Raw genomic sequence first — 18,249 nt, forward strand, 5'->3', positions numbered from 1 at the left:
AGTTGGTGCCTTCTGATGAAATGTAGCTGGATGTCTTAGCTTTCATGTGCCTTTGGAATCAATGCATTTGGACCTGTGTAGGCTGAGATAGACGTATTACAGTTTTCTGTGATTTTGGAACCTGCAATGACGGTTCTGGGTTGGTTTTCGGCATTTTTGACCTAGTTGTGCTAGGATTTGGACTGAGAGGCCTTCTACATTGTTGTATCCCTGTCTGTTAGCTTCGAGATGGTGGGTCTTACGCCCTCATCCGAGAAGCGTAGCGCATTTTGTGCCATTACCGCTTTTGGAGGCCAAAAACTGTTTTTGTAGTTGGGACGAATGAGTTCCAATTCTTGATTTTCTGGTTTGCTATTATGCTTGTTTATGCATATGAAACCCTATTGGGTTATGGCTTTGCGACTCGTTATCGAGTCTTATGGTAATTGTTCACTTGTTCTAGGAGGAAACGGTGGTGCACGACGTTCGTTTAACGACGGTGCATGAAACATCATTTTCTTACTTGGTGAGTATACTACTCACTTAATTGTTACTATGTGGCTTTGCTAAATGTATATGTGATGCCTTGAAGGCTTACTTGGATATTGGAATTGATTAAGGTGAGGGTGTACTTGACCGCCCTCACCCCTGTTGATAGTACCACTGATTGGCTACCGTTTTACTGCATTACTGAACTTGATATAGTGGATGGTGAATTCCATTTCATGGAAACTGAATTGGTGTCGTTTGGACGAATGTCCAACGGCCTTACTGTATCACTGAGCTCAACCCCGTTTGGTAGTCAATTGGATCGAGCCGGCGAGGGCTTGGTCGTGAAAATTGTCATGCCACGGGGACTGTACTGTGGAATCTTGTGGTAATGAGACCTTTGGTTCCGGTATACTCGAGTATTACCAAAATGACTGAATGGAGTGCGGGCCCGGTTGGGGTATGTTTGGTGGAAGGAATGGGAGTGAAGTGGGTTCTACGGTTGCTACTCATAAACGTTGACGGAGAGTCAATGAGATTGGATCAAGAATATAAGCGTGGCAATGGGCTCTTGAGAGCCGACCGTATCCTTTCACTGATTTGCTTTACTTCGAAATTGCATACTTGAAATGAATGGTTATGCTTATGTGATCTTAATTGCTATTGTGATAGTTGCTCACTGAGCTTTAGCTCACACCGTTCCATTTGTTTTCCTTACAGGAAAATGAACACTTTTGGAAAAGATTGTAATAGTTGAATGACAAGTTGAGCTCATGTACATGTATTTTGAATAGCTCCTTGAGGGTGAAACCCTAAGTGTTTTGTTTCCTCCAATGTTTGGTTTGTAAATGGTTATTGTACATGTATGGATTAGATGGATATTTTGGTATGTCGATTTGGCTTGGAAATGTTGGATTTCAATGTGTATATGTTAAATTGATGTTTGGATGACCTTTGAATCGATTTGGATTTCAAACGGCAAAAGAAAATTTTTGAACGAAAAGTCACTGGACTGAATCCGGCCAGGAATCCGGCCAGAAACTGGCCGGATTGCCGGCCGGATTACGAAGGGTTTTGGAAAAATTTTGGATTGCTCTCGGCCTAGTATCCGGCCGGACATCCGGCCAGATTCCGGCCGGATTCTGACGTGTCCTGCACTATTCATCTTCGGCGCAAAATTTTCATTTTTTTTATTTTGTGATTTTGACTTGTTTGCGTGAATGGTGAGTTCCGGAACGTTCTAGAACGATGTAAACTGTACCGTAGTCCTGGCGAGAGCTGGGCAGGCAGTCCGCTAACCCCTTTGGTTCGCCTTAGGGGAAGGTGGGGCTGTCACAGGTGGTATCAGAGCCACTTCGCGTGGTCTCTGCGCGGAGTGAGACTGGGCCAAGTGGTGTTGTGGTCCTAATCTCATGGATATGTCTAAGTGCTCGTTTGAGCGTAAGTTATGAACCGGGCATGTGATAAGTGTACGAATCATTATCATGGGACTCGAGGAAGCTAGGTATGTATGTCGGATAGGAATCTTTAATAAGGATGGTTTACTCTTGGGACCGGCCGGCTCGAGATGTGAATTATCTTAGACAAGATTCTTGCGCCCGGATACGAAAGATATGAAGGCCTAGGTTAGAAAGGATTTGGTGAACTAGAAAGGCGATTCTATGGAATTTCGTGTGGTTTGTTCGGGTGTGGTTAAGCGTGATCGACCTTGATTAAGATATAAATATTTGGACGAAACCCTAGAAGGGGAAAAGCTTTTCGTGAATTCTTTTGCATTTGTGACCTAGTTGTTCATAGTACTATTGAGGACCCTATTGTTTCATGCAATGACTTCGTATGTACTTGACTGACTGTTCCGTATGATTGCTTAACTTGGTTATGTGATCTATGTATACGTGTTACGTGTTTAAATGCTCTTCGCAGTAAATGTTTGAGTTGCTTACTCTTGTTTCATTGTTCCTGTCTGGTGCTACGGAAAGGAGGGTTAGGTGCCCTTTAACAGTATCTTCATTTGGTGACCTAGATTGACTTAGATTGATGGAAGGCACTCGGAGTGGTCGAGGCCGTGGACGCAGGACTAGACAACCCATACCGGTTAGGGGTACGGGGGAAACCTCGACTGGACCTGATCCTGAACCCCAAGCCGACCCTAATGCCCAGATAGCTGCTGCTATGTAGCAAATGACAAACCTGCTTGCACAAGTAGTGCAGCAGCAAGCCCAGAACCCAAACCCTAACCCTGGAAACCCCGGAAACCCTGGCCATCATATTGAGAGCGAGGATAGAGCTCTCGAACGATTTCAAAAGTTCGCTCCGCCAAAGTTTGTTGGGGGACCCGATCCTGACGTTGCCGAAAGATGGCTTGAAAAGATGGTGGATATATTTGCAGCCCTACACTACCCTGACGAGCGGCAGGTGACTTTTGCCGTGTTCCAGCTTGAGGGGGCAGCCCGTTCCTGGTGGAACGTAATTAGGCAGAAATGGGAGCGGGAGCAGACGCCTAGGACTTGGGTGAATTTCATCCGAGACTTTAATGCAAAGTTTTTCCCTTCTCTAGTCCAGGAGAGGAAGGAGGACGAGTTTATCCGGCTCCGGCAAGGGGCTCAGACTGTGGCGGAGTATGAGAGCCAGTTCACCCGCCTATCCAAATTTGCGCCCGAACTCATCATGACCGAGCAACGAAGAATACGGCGATTTGTCCAGGGTCTGAACGTAGAAATCCAGAAGGCCCTTGCGGCAGCCCAAATTAACGCCTTCAGCGAAGCGGTGGAGAAGGCCCAACGAGTGGAGAATGCGAGGCTCCAGGTGAAAAACTTCCAGGCAAAAAAGAGGGGATTCCCTGGAAGTAGTTCGGGGCAGGGGGATGAAAGTACCCCTCCCAAGTTTGGGCGGGGAACGGGAGGAGTAAGAATGCCGGGAGTGTCACAAGAGAGCCTGTCAAGAGGAAGCTCGGCTTCTACAGCACGCGGACCCTGCGGGTATTGTGGAAAATTAAACCATTCGGAGGACAATTGCTGGAAGAAAGGAGGAAAATGCTTGCTCTGTGGGAGTGCCGAACATCAACTTGCTAACTGTCCAGCTCGCCTGCGCGAGCGGCAAGGGACTCTGCCACCAACTACGACCAACCCTGCCCAGTCGAAGGGGGACAAGGATGGATCGAAAGTGTCCTCTCGGGTGTACTCCTTAGATGTTGACCCATCAGAGGACGTGGAAGGTAAGAATTTAATGAACCTGGCCAGTGAAGGGGTACAGATCAGTATAATGCTCAATTTAATCCCGGAGTAGTCAATGATAAGGAATTTCGAGGACGAAATTCTTTTAAGGGGGAGAGAGTGTGAGAACCCGTATTGCCCTAATATTTTCCTAGGGTTTTTCCCCCCTTAAATTTCATGTTTTCTGCATTTTCTGGCCTAGGAATATTTTCTTGGTGGATTTTATGAGCAGTTATAGTTTTTAGATGATTTTTCTAGTATTGGAGAGTTTTTAGAAAATTAAGAATATATATTGGACGTCGGACCCACTAGTGCGGAAAGTTCGGAAAAATTCGGCCAATACGGTTAAGTTTCGGATACTGTGTAAAATTTATCGGGTGTTAAGAGATAAGTAGTGTGTGTGAAGTGATTGATGTGAGAGAGAAAAGAAAGATAAGAATGCATTTAATGAGGTGACAAGTGTCACCTTCTCATTGGGTGGACTTTAAGAATTACTATTCACATTTTTTACTTTTGACCAAAATTAGTTAATATCTCCAAAAATTCACAAAATTCACCATTTTTCTTCCTTGTGTTGGCCGGCCCTCTCTCTCTCAAAGAAGAAGGAAACTTCCCAACTTTCAAGCTTCCATTTCACTCAATCTTCCACAAACAAGAGTTTAGGTTTGATTTCATTCCATAAAAACCTTTCTTCTAGTGATAGTAAGTGTATTAGTGAAGTTTGTTTGAAGCTCTAAGGTGGTCAACATCTCTCTTTCTCTTGTTACTTGGTAAGTGATGCTTGAACCCCCCTACTACACCTAATGATGGTTATATTATGCTTAGAAGTGGCTTGAGTGATGGATTATATGATTTATTTCTTGGTTTGGCTTGATTTGGTGAAGTTTTTAATTTTATGATGAATTTTCTGGTTTAATATGAAATGGATGTTGTAGCCATCTTTGATGATTGGCAATGGACTCTAATGACTCTAGTAGGTGTGAATTGTGGATTAATGCAACCAATTTTGGATTTGAAGTGAATTGTAAAAAGTTAGGGTTCATGAACCCCTATTCTGTCCGAAATTTTAGGTCATGGATAGAGGCCGAATTGGACTTTGCTCAAAACATGAAAGTTGTAGGTATTGATGAGTTTGATGTGCCTGCAAAATTTCAGGGCATTTGGAGTAGTATAGAGAGAGTTATGCCATTTTTACTGTTGCTGTTTTTGGTGAACAGAATGTCCGAACTGCGATAGTAATCGATTGTTTTGACTGGAATTGGTTTGGATTTTGAAGTTGGTGCCTTCTGATGAAATGTAGCTGGATGTCTTAGCTTTCATGTGCCTTTGGAATCAATGCATTTGGACCTGTGTAGGCTGAGATAGACGTATTACAGTTTTCTGTGATTTTGGAACCTGCAATGACGGTTCTGGGTTGGTTTTCGGCATTTTTGACCTAGTTGTGCTAGGATTTGGACTGAGAGGCCTTCTACATTGTTGTATCCCTGTCTGTTAGCTTCGAGATGGTGGGTCTTACGCCCTCATCCGAGAAGCGTAGCGCATTTTGTGCCATTACCGCTTTTGGAGGCCAAAAACTGTTTTTGTAGTTGGGACGAATGAGTTCCAATTCTTGATTTTCTGGTTTGCTATTATGCTTGTTTATGCATATGAAACCCTATTGGGTTATGGCTTTGTGACTCGTTATCGAGTCTTATGGTAATTGTTCACTTGTTCTAGGAGGAAACGGTGGTGCACGACGTTCGTTTAACGACGGTGCATGAAACATCATTTTCTTACTTGGTGAGTATACTACTCACTTAATTGTTACTATGTGGCTTTGCTAAATGTATATGTGATGCCTTGAAGGCTTACTTGGATATTGGAATTGATTAAGGTGAGGGTGTACTTGACCGCCCTCACCCCTGTTGATAGTACCACTGATTGGCTACCGTTTTACTGCATTACTGAACTTGATATAGTGGATGGTGAATTCCATTTCATGGAAACTGAATTGGTGTCGTTTGGACGAATGTCCAACGGCCTTACTGTATCACTGAGCTCAACCCCGTTTGGTAGTCAATTGGATCGAGCCGGCGAGGGCTTGGTCGTGAAAATTGTCATGCCACGGGGACTGTACTGTGGAATCTTGTGGTAATGAGACCTTTGGTTCCGGTATACTCGAGTATTACCAAAATGACTGAATGGAGTGCGGGCCCGGTTGGGGTATGTTTGGTGGAAGGAATGGGAGTGAAGTGGGTTCTACGGTTGCTACTCATAAACGTTGACGGAGAGTCAATGAGATTGGATCAAGAATATAAGCGTGGCAATGGGCTCTTGAGAGCCGACCGTATCCTTTCACTGATTTGCTTTACTTCGAAATTGCATACTTGAAATGAATGGTTATGCTTATGTGATCTTAATTGCTATTGTGATAGTTGCTCACTGAGCTTTAGCTCACACCGTTCCATTTGTTTTCCTTACAGGAAAATGAACACTTTTGGAAAAGATTGTAATAGTTGAATGACAAGTTGAGCTCATGTACATGTATTTTGAATAGCTCCTTGAGGGTGAAACCCTAAGTGTTTTGTTTCCTCCAATGTTTGGTTTGTAAATGGTTATTGTACATGTATGGATTAGATGGATATTTTGGTATGCCGATTTGGCTTGGAAATGTTGGATTTCAATGTGTATATGTTAAATTGATGTTTGGATGACCTTTGAATCGATTTGGATTTCAAACGGCAAAAGAAAATTTTTGAACGAAAAGTCACTGGACTGAATCCGGCCAGGAATCCGGCCAGAAACTGGCCGGATTGCCGGCCGGATTACGAAGGGTTTTGGAAAAATTTTGGATTGCTCTCGGCCTAGTATCCGGCCGGACATCCGGCCAGATTCCGGCCGGATTCTGACGTGTCCTGCACTATTCATCTTCGGCGCAAAATTTTCATTTTTTTTATCTTGTGATTTTGAATTGTTTGCGTGAATGGTGAGTTCCGGAACGTTCTAGAACGATGTAAACTGTACCGTAGTCCTGGCGAGAGCTGGGCAGGCAGTCCGCTAACCCCTTTGGTTCGCCTTAGGGGAAGGTGGGGCTGTCACAGTAATTATTGACGAATTGTATCTCCTCAGAATCAACACACTCATTAGTATCATGTTCATCTCCACATATAGAACAACACGCTACATGTGCATTAGATGAACTTGGGCCAACTCCACCTTGTCTATTTAGCAATTTCATCACATTATTCATTTGAGCACTCAGCATATTGAGAGTGTCCATTTCTATCAAACCTGCGTGACGTCTTGTATTACCTCTCTCATTGGCTCATTGGTAGTTATTTGCGGCTATTTCTTCTATCAAATTCTAACTTCTTGGGGTGATTTACCCATTAAAGCTCCACCTGCAACTGCATCGATCATAGTTTTAGTAGAAAAAACTAAACAATTATAGAAGGTTTGTATGATTAACCACTCCGGCAGTCCATGATGTGGACATTTCAGAAACAAATCTCTAAACCTTTCCCATGTCTCATATAATGATTCACCTTCCAATTGGCTAAAACTAGTGCTATCCATTCTTAGTTTAGCAGTCTTACCTGGTGAAAAATACTTATTCAAGAATGCTCTTGATAAATCATCCCATCCGGTGAAAGTATTAGGAGCATGAGAGTGTAGTCAAAGTTTGGCCTTATCTCTCAATGAAAATGGGAACAATCTTAGCCTTATAGCATCATCACTAACTCCATTCATTTTAATTGTATCACAAATTTCTAAAAATGTAGCTAAGTGTGAATTAGGATCTTCTACTGCATTACCTCCAAATTGAGATTGTTGAACCATTTGGATAAGTGATGGTTTAATCTCTAAATTGTTAGCATTTACCGAAGGCCTTGCTATGCTCGTTTGAGATCCTTGTGTTCCCGGTAGAGCAAAATCTCGTAGAACTCGCTTATTTGCTTCATTTTCTACCATTTCTTCTTCAAATGGAAACTCTATTAAGATTTCCTCTATTGGTTGCCAAATCTCTTGTTCCTTTTCCTGTAGTGTGCTCCTCTTTTGTCTACGTAGTATGCTCTCAATTTTTGGATCGAAAAGTGCAACTTCTCGAGACACCCGGTGCATACACTACAAACAGAAATAAGAGATATTATGCAACTTCAATTGTCAAAAATTGATTATAATGTAGGATTAAATATAATCAACTCAACTAAAAAAATAAAGCTGTCTAAATTAATAAAAATGATTAGGCTCTAATATTGCCGCTCCCCGGCAACGGCGCCAAAAACTTGACGAAATTTTTATATCAATGCAAATTTAATCCGAATTTATACCCGTTTGACTACAAGTATACAGGTCAATTTAATAGTTTAGGGCATTAATCGGATCGATCCCACGAGGAGCAATGTATACAAATACTAGGACCTTATTTTCTCTATTATTTAGACTTATAGTGAATTTGAGCAGAAAAAATTATATTACTACTATCTATAAATCTGATTTGATAAGATCTAGATGCAAATGGAGAAATTTTCACTAAAGATTAAATCTAGAAATGTAGATTCCACTTATGGCACAAAAGATCCAAATGAACTATCTTAATACTTGTTATTACTCTTGTTTAACCAGGAATTTATTTCCAAAAAAAATAAATCACATTCTCATGATAATAATGGTCTAGATCAGTTTAGTTTATCCTAATCTCTTGGTAAATACTAAATCTGTTCTATTACATGCATGAAATACAAATTTTATCCACTTGAATGTATTTCTATTCTCATGAATATACTACTCAAGCTCTACTTATATTTTTCCATTATTTTTACCATTTTTCAATGAGTAAAAATAACTATAAACCTACTATTGGTGATCAAACAACAACAAGTAATCCAACATACACAAGTAGACAAGTTAATAAAAGATACAACAAGTATAAATCACATTCAATTTATATCACTTGGCCATAAGTTTCATCTACTCCCTAGATAAAGGAAATTAGCTACTCATGAATGGTAAAACACTCATAACTTCATTAATGTAAAACATCATAAATTACAAGTACAAGTAGAGTGAAGAAAATCTTAGCCAAGATATGGTGAAGCCTTCCAAAAATCTCCTTTGTCTTGAATGTAAATGATTACAAAATGAAGCCCCAATTCCTCTTGCAAGTTTCTAGCTAGAGAGAGTTTTTGCTAGCAGAAAATCTGATTACGTATGGTTCTCCTGACCTCTCCCAATGTCTCTGCATAAAAACTGCTGAAGAACTTCATTTTTCCAAGTCAAATTCTACCTTTTGATTCCCAAATCTCAACTTTGTTAGGATAGTCAATAACCAATATTTTTTACTTGAAAATAAGCCATATTGTCTGCCATTTTATCTTCTGAAACATGTGCATCGAATTCCCTTGCAACTTATAGCTAGAAAGTAGTCTGAACACAAGAGAAATGGCTGAGCAAATTGGAGATTTTCGGCTACAAAACGCGACTACACAAAACGCGGCATCAACTCACGTTTTCAACTTGGCCTTGTTTCAACTGCGATTTTCTCTATGATGAAGGCTGAACTAGCTTTTGTGCAAAACACAAAAGTTGTAACTCTTTGAGTTAGCTTTCCAATGCTTTAAAAATCATCCAAATCGGAGCTTTGTAGCCTGATATATGATCGAAATACTATCACCTGGTCAAACCCCTGTTTCGATTTTCGACCACAGAATGCAGCTTTTGTATTCTAACTTTTTGTCCATGAAAATAGTAGAATTTGATTTCAATGTCTTCATAACAATTGTAGGTCTCTTTCTTAGCTTTAAAATGGTATAAAGATCACCTCAATCCGATAAGGATAGCTCTAAATATAGTCGAAATATTGAAGAGTGTCAAAATTGTCTTGATGCACTTCTTCACTTAAATGTTTTTCACTTCATTTCTCTTTTTTACCACTTGAATTCATCACCAACTATCTACTTTTCACCTCATTTGACATCATTTGGTAATTGGATCATTAACCTGCAAGAAAATGAAGTTTTTACCATTAAAATCCATAAAAATGCCGTATTAGCCACTTTTACCAAAAACATATATTTTTACCAAAACCTAGTTATTTTAGTAATAAAATTAAATAATCAAACCAAAATTAACTAATAAAATGCACTTAAAAATACGTAAAATAAATCCTTATCAGAGCTACCTCAGGTTTCTTAGCAAGAAAATATGTGGACTTTCTAAGGATGAACAAGAGAATAACAGTTTCTGAGTTCAAGGATAAGGTACACATAGAGTTGAATGTAAACATTACTAAAACTCAAGTTTATAAGACATTCATGAAGGCAAAAATTTTGATCCATGGGAGCTACAAAGATTAGTACAAGAGATTGTGGGGTTATTGTGATGAACTAATGAAGGCAAATCCTGGTTCTACAGTGTACATAGAGACTACATTAGATAAAAATTCTGGAAAACAAAAATTTCAAAGACTTTACATTTGTTTCAAGGCACTGAAGAGAGGATTTAAATCTGGTTGTAGGAAGATAATTGGAGCTGATGGTTGCCACTTGAGAGGTCCACATCCGGGTGTGTTATTAACTGCAGTTGGGATAGATCCAAATGACTGTGTTTATCCAGTTGCATATGCAGTAGTTGAAGCAGAAAATAAGAGGTCGTGGAAGTGGTTTATTGAATTCTTGAAATATGACCTATCTATCAATGATCAAAGAAATTGGAGCTTCATAAGTGATAGACAGAAGGTGAATAAGATCAACTTACATTGTTTATATATGTTTATTACATATATATGAATGCTTACTGATTGTGCTAAACTTGCATTTGTCTATTTTGCAGGGTTTAGGATCTGCAATTCAGGAAGTCATTCCAGATGTTGAGCACAGACATTGTGTAAGGCACTTGCACAACAACTTCAAAAAAAATCATCCGGGTGAAGCATTGAAGGAAAGATTTTGGACATGTGCAAGGTCATCGTACATGAGGATGTTCGAAAATCATATGGAGTGTTTAAGGGATTATGATGTAGCTGCTTGGAAGTGGTTAAGTGACAACACCTCTCCCTATCACTGGTCAAGATCACACTTTCGAGTGGCTGCCAAGTGTGACATTCTCCTTAATAATTTATGTGAAAGCTTTAATTCGGTCATAATGGATGCAAGGGAAAAGCCAATCCTTGGAATGCTTGAGACTATTAGAATCTATCTAATGGAAAGGCTTCGTACAAAAAGGGAGTGGATGAAGAAGAGGAGTGATAAGATCTGCCCAAAAATTCAAAAGAAACTGGAGAAGGCAAAAACAGAAGCAGCTGCAAACATCGCGAGATGGTCTGATCAAGATAAATTTGAGGTTACACATATGTATGGAGGCAAACATGTGGTGGACTTAAAGCAGCAGACTTGTAGCTGCAGGAGATGGGAGTTGACTGGATTGCCATGCTGCCATGTGATTTGTTGTATTTCTTTAATAGGTCAAGAGCCAGAAAGTCTTGTTCACCATTACTACTTGCGAGAAAGTTACTTGAAGGCTTATGAGCCAGCAATTGCTCCTTTGAGTGGTCCAAATGTTTGGGTGCAATCGGATAAAGATCCTGTCTTACCACCCTTGAAGTTGAAGTTACCTGGTCGGCCAAAGAAAGTAAGAAGAAGGGAACCAGAAGAGCCTAGGCCTAATTCGAAGGGGGTTACCAAACTTTCTAGATCTGGCCTTGTTAGAATGACATGTACAAAATGCTATCAAAAGGGGCATACAGTGAGAAAGTGTCCACTGCTGGTACCTTCTAATGAGCTTGGTGCATCTACCAATAAAAGGCCACCACCGTCCAACTCCAACAAGTGTAGCAAATGCAAGGCACTTGGCCATAACAAGAGAACTTGTCCACAAAAATCTGGTAATTTGACCTATCCCTCATCCACTGATTTATGGTGTAATACTTAACTAATGATGCTTTGACATGTGCAGATCAAGTGTTCGGGAAGGAGCCGACTGAAGTACCTCTGGAATCTAGCTCAATGCCAGATGTTCCAAGTGGTCAGCAATTTAGGATTTTTCCATGTAACTCATGATAATTTTATTCTTGTACTTGTTACTTGTTTTAACTTTATTTCATGGTCAGGTGATAAAGCACAGGCTGTTATTGATGAACAAGAGGTTATTGATTTACAACCATCGGGTCAAGAAGAACTACCTGAAGTGCAAAAGAAATTCACCAAGTGTTCCTTCTGTCATGGCTTAGGACATAACCGGCAAACATGTGCAACCTGGCAAGCTCAAGCATGGAGAAAAAGAAAGGCTGCTATGACTGTTTTTGGTCCATTCCCTCCATCAAAGGGAAAAATGACTAGGAAAAAGGAGAAAGTAAGTTCAAGTAATTAAAACAGAAACAAACAGCATGTCTTGCACATTTGCTGGACAATGATTTTGACATGACTTAAAACAAGACTGTTTATGGCTTTTGACATGTGCCTTTATTTGTGTAGGCACATAGGCTGTTGGATGAAGAAGATGATATTGTCGCCCAGTCAACTGAATAGAGCTTGGGAATAAAAAGCTTCTATTTTGTGGGACATGCTCTGTTTTGTACATTAAGAGCTTTTGTTTTGTCAATGGATACTAATTGGATTAACAATAGGAATTTGATGTATTTTGATCAATATACATGTGTCAACTTCTAATGATTTGATGTGGCTGCATTTTGTCTAAAACGAATTCAATGCTGAAGTAAAATCAGCCTGCTATATTGGCAATGTCGCACCTATGTTGATGACTATGAACTTCTATTCGCACTCTTCCTATACCATTTACTTTGACTTTCTTCTTGTTGTTTAGCAGTTTATATGGGGTATTTGTGCGAGTAGGGATTATCGAAATTTAGGATGAAATGCTGTCAAATTTTTTATACAACTTGAGGTGAATCTCTGTTAAATTTTAACAAAGACATCTTTCAAGGTAATATGCCCAACAACTGACAAAATCTCTCAATCATTTTATAGCCATTTCGTTTCAGTAAATGTGCCCAGCAACAACTGACAAAATCTCTCGATTAATTTACAAAAACATCATTCGAGACAATGTTCCATTTTAATGCATAAACATGTTCCATACACCCATGTCTACATTCCAACATTACGGCATTCAAATTACATGAAGCAATTACTCAACTTCTAACTTCATACAACAGGATCTAATGTAGCATTTTTAAGTTGACATTCCTTTCATTGCCACTGGGTAATAGTACAACAATAACCATAATATATATGCAAACCACGACTACCATCAACCACTTCCTTGCTGCTTTCAACTTCCTAATTTCACTTTTGAGCGCCTTGTTCTATTTTTCAAACTTACACATTTCAATTTTCATGAAATTATTTTCTTCCTCAGCTTTCCTCAAATTCTTCAAAATTCTCGCCATCATATTTTTTGTCATCTGTTGCATAGGTGGATCATACCACAGAAAATAATTGCAGGCTTTTGAGGTCTACAATGACCATTAATATCAGCCATTAGTTGTAGTAAATTACATAATACATCAAAATATACAAACAATATGTCGTGATTAATTGTAAAAATTACCCCATAATTTATGCATCCATGAAATCTTTTGCCTGGGTTCGCAAATGTCCATGAAGTTACAATTCTACATTCTTCACGGCAATGGCAAAATACTACCTCATTCCCATTGTAGAATTCTACCCTCTCTCTCTTCACCCCTGTCGAATGCCCACTTGCTCGGCTATCCAGATTTGAGTGTTGGCTGCTACATAAACTTGAGGCGGAGTTGTCGAAGTTTCTGCTTGATTGCATTTCACCTGCTTGTCGAAGTCTCTCCCTCAGTTTCTGCTTGTCGAAGTTTCTGCCCTAATTTCTATCAGCTACTGTGGGTCGATTTGCAGAGGTTTCTTTTGCTTATCGTGAAACAGAGCTGCTATTCTAATCCCTATAATTAGACAATTATACCTGTCATTCCAATTATACCCCTGGTCCGCTGTGGAAAATACATAAAATGCAGTGGCACCGCCCAATAAATCTTATATTGAACTCGATAAAATTGTTTGAGGATTAAATTGGTGAAAAAAAAAACCGTGAAGGACTAAATTGGTTTAAGTGAAAAAGTTTAAGGACCAAATTGGCGATTTGTCCTTAAATTTTACAATGGAAATAATTTAATTCCCTCATAATTGGTGGATTGAAGCCAAGGTACTTAAAGACAAAGTCCCTTTGAGAATTCATACCAAATTTTTTTAGATGAAAATGAATTTTTTTTTAAAGAAAATGTGGTGGGTCCTTCCAATATTTATATGCAGCAAAATTTTTGAATTGTCACCTAAACTTACCGTGAAAATAAATAAGGGATGGGATGTGTGTTACTAGGGCAAAGAGTATAAGTTAGAAGTCGTGATTTCGAAATCTCCTACCTACGCTTTAAAAAAAAAATGTTCCTTCCTAGACATTGTATTGGAACCAAAGATCTTATATTTATTTATACCAATTCTTTGGAGTAGCTCCTGAATTTTCCATGAAAATAATTTAGTCCTCTCCTATCAAAACTAAAGGTTAATGACAACGGCCCATAAAATGTTTAACACAAATTTTTTCAAACAAAATAAATTTTTCCCTTTTTTTTGAAAGAAAACCACTTCATGAGTTCCTTCTACATTCATTTACACCAAATATTTAGAATTTTCTCCTATCATGAAAATCGCTAATTAAGTTCCATCCTACTTAAGTGTGTTTTGACTCACTTACAAAGTGGTTTATATTTATTCTTATTTTTAATATGTCATGAATTTTCTTTTGAGTAAATGTTATCTACATTATTCCCAAAAAATTCAAAAATCTTATTTCCAAAAAAAAAAATCTACATTATGCCCCTATCACGTAGTGGCAATGTTTCTATTTAACATGACAACTCAAGTTGACGGAAGGGCTAGGATTATATGTTTTAATTAGTTAGAGGGGTAAAATTTATTAATAAATAGTTGAAGGGTTAAAATTTAAATTTTATAATAGTTTGAGGGCCAATGTTGTGCATATGATGCTATTGTTGTTAAACATAATGACTCAAATTGACGGAAGGGTTAGGATTATATGGTTTAATTAGTTGGAAGAGTAACTTATCAATTAATAATTGTAGAGTCAAAAGTTAAATTTTGTAACAGTTTGAGAGCCATTGAAATATTTTACCCGTCTTTGTATGTGCAAGTGTGCATGATAGGGTGTCAATTATTAGTAATTTTATTGTTAATTTTCCTCTTTGTCCTTGCTAAATATTATTTTAATTATTAACATATACTTATATTTGGTATTTGGACCTATTTACAGGAAGTGGAACTGAAATGTGCTGAAAAGGGGGACCTTCTTGAGATAATTGCTCCACACGTGGGAGACTTCTAAAAGCTACACAAACCTGGCCCACATGGAGAGCAGAAACGGATTTCCTATCTTTGTGCTAATGAAAAATTGATTTGCACTAGGAGTCCTGTCGCGCCCCACTTTTTTTGGAAAAAAATAAAATAATTGTCTTTTGTTGAATTTTATTGATTTGGGAAAAATGAATTTTATTGATAAAAACAAAAATGGGTCTAAATGGGACTTTTGAAAATGCGACGATTTGACCCAAGAAAAATAGTTCAAAAAGGGTTTTTATATGAAAAATGGAGTCGCCACTTGGTATAGAGTTAGGGTGTACCAAGTCACCCAAAAAATGAAATTTTTAAAGAAAAAAGTAAGAAAACCCTTTTTAAACGACTCCTAGTCCACGTAAAACAAAGAAAAAGGTTCGGGAGTCACATTTGACGAAGGGGAAGGCAAGGATAAAAATCCAAGGCACCCCTTCGACCTAACCAAGGCTAGTTGCGTGATTTAACCCTTATTTTCCTATATTTTCTACCCAAAGTATGTATTGCAAATTGGATATGACTAATGGATGAGAAATGCAATCTTAAGTCTAGAAATGTCTCTGATGAGGCTTTTGATCCCATTCACATGAATTGTGAAGGTCAATAAGGAAAGACCTCATAGAAAATCATGAACGACGCAAATGAGGACTCAAATGAGAGTGTAAGCGTGCAAAGTGTAGAAAAAAGGTGCATGTGTGCAATTTGAAAGTATTTGTGTGCAAATGAATAAAAATATGAATGCTCGTGTGCAAGTGAATGAAAATAGTAAATATATAAGTAAAATAGGTGCAATGTGTGAAGTGAAAGGTAAAGAAAGTGAATGAGTGTGGACTTAAAATATATAATTAGTGAGGAAAATAGTGAGAAAATGATATGAAAATGCATGAACTTAGAGGAATGCATCAGGTCGGGTACGGGAATGACCTCTAATTTTTGTGATTTTAATTTCCCCTTTGATTAGAAGGAAAAACTAGCGTGCTAAGGCTATTTTGAAGCCACACTCGCTCGTTTCCCTTACCCAAGGGGGTTTCTCAGGCAAATGGACCCTATAACTAGCATGAAATGCAAAGGTCTAAAATGAAAGGGAAAGGTTAGAGAGACATGCCAAATGCCATAAAACTAAAAAAATGCATGAAATGCAGTGAACATGCAAACATGTACTAACGAGGGGAAATCCCTAAGGGTCTAGCGTTGGACTAGCCCATTCTACGAATTCCGACTAGCATTGGACTAGCGGAAACGTACATTCATCCATCACATTCATTTATAAATATAGAAAGCAAGTAGACATGCAAAACACTCATAAACATATAGCACATAACACTTAGCATGCTCGACTAGATGCAAGGACCTAACAAAGCAAATTAACACATAGTAACTAAGCATGCAAGACAAATAAGACGATTAAAGCCCTAACTATTACATTTGCTAGCTAAAACAAAGAGGAAAGGGAAAATGGACCAAATTACTTGCTATGCCCTATCTATTACAAGCCAAGAGGTGTACACATACCCCATAAATGAAAATAAAAGAAAGATTTAAAAATAAAATAAAAGTAAATAAATGAAAGGCATTAATAAACATTTAAGAAAACCAAGTAGGCATGCAATTTTCATTTAGCAAATTGGATCACATAGGGAGATACAAAAAAAAATAAAAGAAAGTATACCGTCCCCTTTTGTGGTGCTAATAAGTTGGAAAAGGTTCTAAATTGGAGCTACAACCACTAAACAAAGGATTAATGTACCAATTTAATAGTAAATCAAACAACACAAATTCTTCAAAAACAAAAATTAAAGAACCACTAATAACTATGAAATTGAACCATTAGATCCCTTTAGATAATCAAACAAGTCCATATTCATCAAATGAAAATCCAAGTTAAAAGGGAAAGGAAACTCGAAGGACCCAATTGATTAATCTTTTCAATTGCTTAGGCCATGATAGAATAAGAAGGGATTTGAGGGGTTAAAGAGCTATTATAAGAACTCTTTTCATGCAAAAACATGCAACCTACGAAGGAAACTTGTTTCTTTGGTATATAAAAATCCTCCAAACACACACTAAACCCCTCGGAATACAGATTTTCCATCAACAAGGGTGCCAAAAAAAATGAAGAATCTTAACACCTCCTTAGGACCTTTTGAGAAGAAAATAGATGTAATAACATCAATAAAAGTAGACTGCAATAGATCCCTATTAAAATCAGGTATGACCAATTCGCTACTGTGAGTCAAATATCTTTCTCCACTACACTCAAAGGAAGCAGGTAATGCAGCAAAAGCAAGAGACAAAGCATCACTTTAATCCAGAAATAATCACAAAAGATAAAAGTAAACATGAAATTGGATCAATCCAAGGCATTTAAAGGAAGGTGAACAGCCCATGTAAAATTTAAAACAAGTAGTGACTTGATTGCAAAAACTAAAGAAATTTGAGAGGTCAATTTGATTGATTTTCCCAATTTTTTGGGTCATACTGGCATAAGGGGAAACTTGAGGGGGTTAAGAGGCAATTTTGAAACAATTTTTCCATGCAAATTCATGCAAGCTACGTGAGACTTAAACTACTGCAACTAAAAATGCAACATGCTCTCTTTTGCTTCCAAGACAAAACCAAACGCACAGCTTATTGTTCAAGCTCGGATTTCAAACCCAAACACACAACTTTAATCTAGACCCAAACTTCATATTCACCACCATCCAATCAGGTAGAAAATTTAGAAATATTTCATGCCAAACTCTGGAAAATCATGCAAACATGTAAAGGGAAAAAAAAACAAAAGGCTGCTGCAATCTCTTTGCAATTTTTACACCATTTCAGCCGAGATTTCATCATGCAAACGAGTTCACCAAACCCAGATTTTAACTATCAATTATCAACTAAATCAAACCCAAGATTTAAATGTACAAACAAAGTGATGAAACCGACTTGTAAGCTGTTGCCGAATAGAGCATAAAACTAATACAGCAAAAATGATGTGAGAAACGTTTCTGCAATTTTCTTATAAACTCAGATACTTATCACAATCTTGATTAGATGTAATTAAACTCAACGTCACAACTTTAGACCAAGCCCATAACTAAACCCACCATCATAATCCAAACAAACAAAAAACCCAAGAAGATATCATGCAAATTTCTGGAATAAACATGCGTGCAACAGATTTTTGTTTCACTCAAATTTCTGGTTTACAC

General features: G+C 38.2%; 1 non-coding gene across 1 annotated transcript; it reads left to right on the forward strand.

The window, feature by feature from the left end:
- The first annotated feature begins 7,137 nt into the window (after positions 1-7,137).
- LOC113758279 lies at positions 7,138-7,244 on the forward strand. The gene has a single exon (XR_003466664.1). It is a non-coding gene; the product is annotated as a small nucleolar RNA R71 (small nucleolar RNA).
- Positions 7,245-18,249: the final 11,005 nt, after the last annotated feature.

This window comes from Coffea eugenioides, unplaced genomic scaffold, assembly GCF_003713205.1.
Source record: "Coffea eugenioides isolate CCC68of unplaced genomic scaffold, Ceug_1.0 ScVebR1_447;HRSCAF=1126, whole genome shotgun sequence".
Lineage (NCBI taxonomy): Eukaryota > Viridiplantae > Streptophyta > Magnoliopsida > Gentianales > Rubiaceae > Coffea > Coffea eugenioides.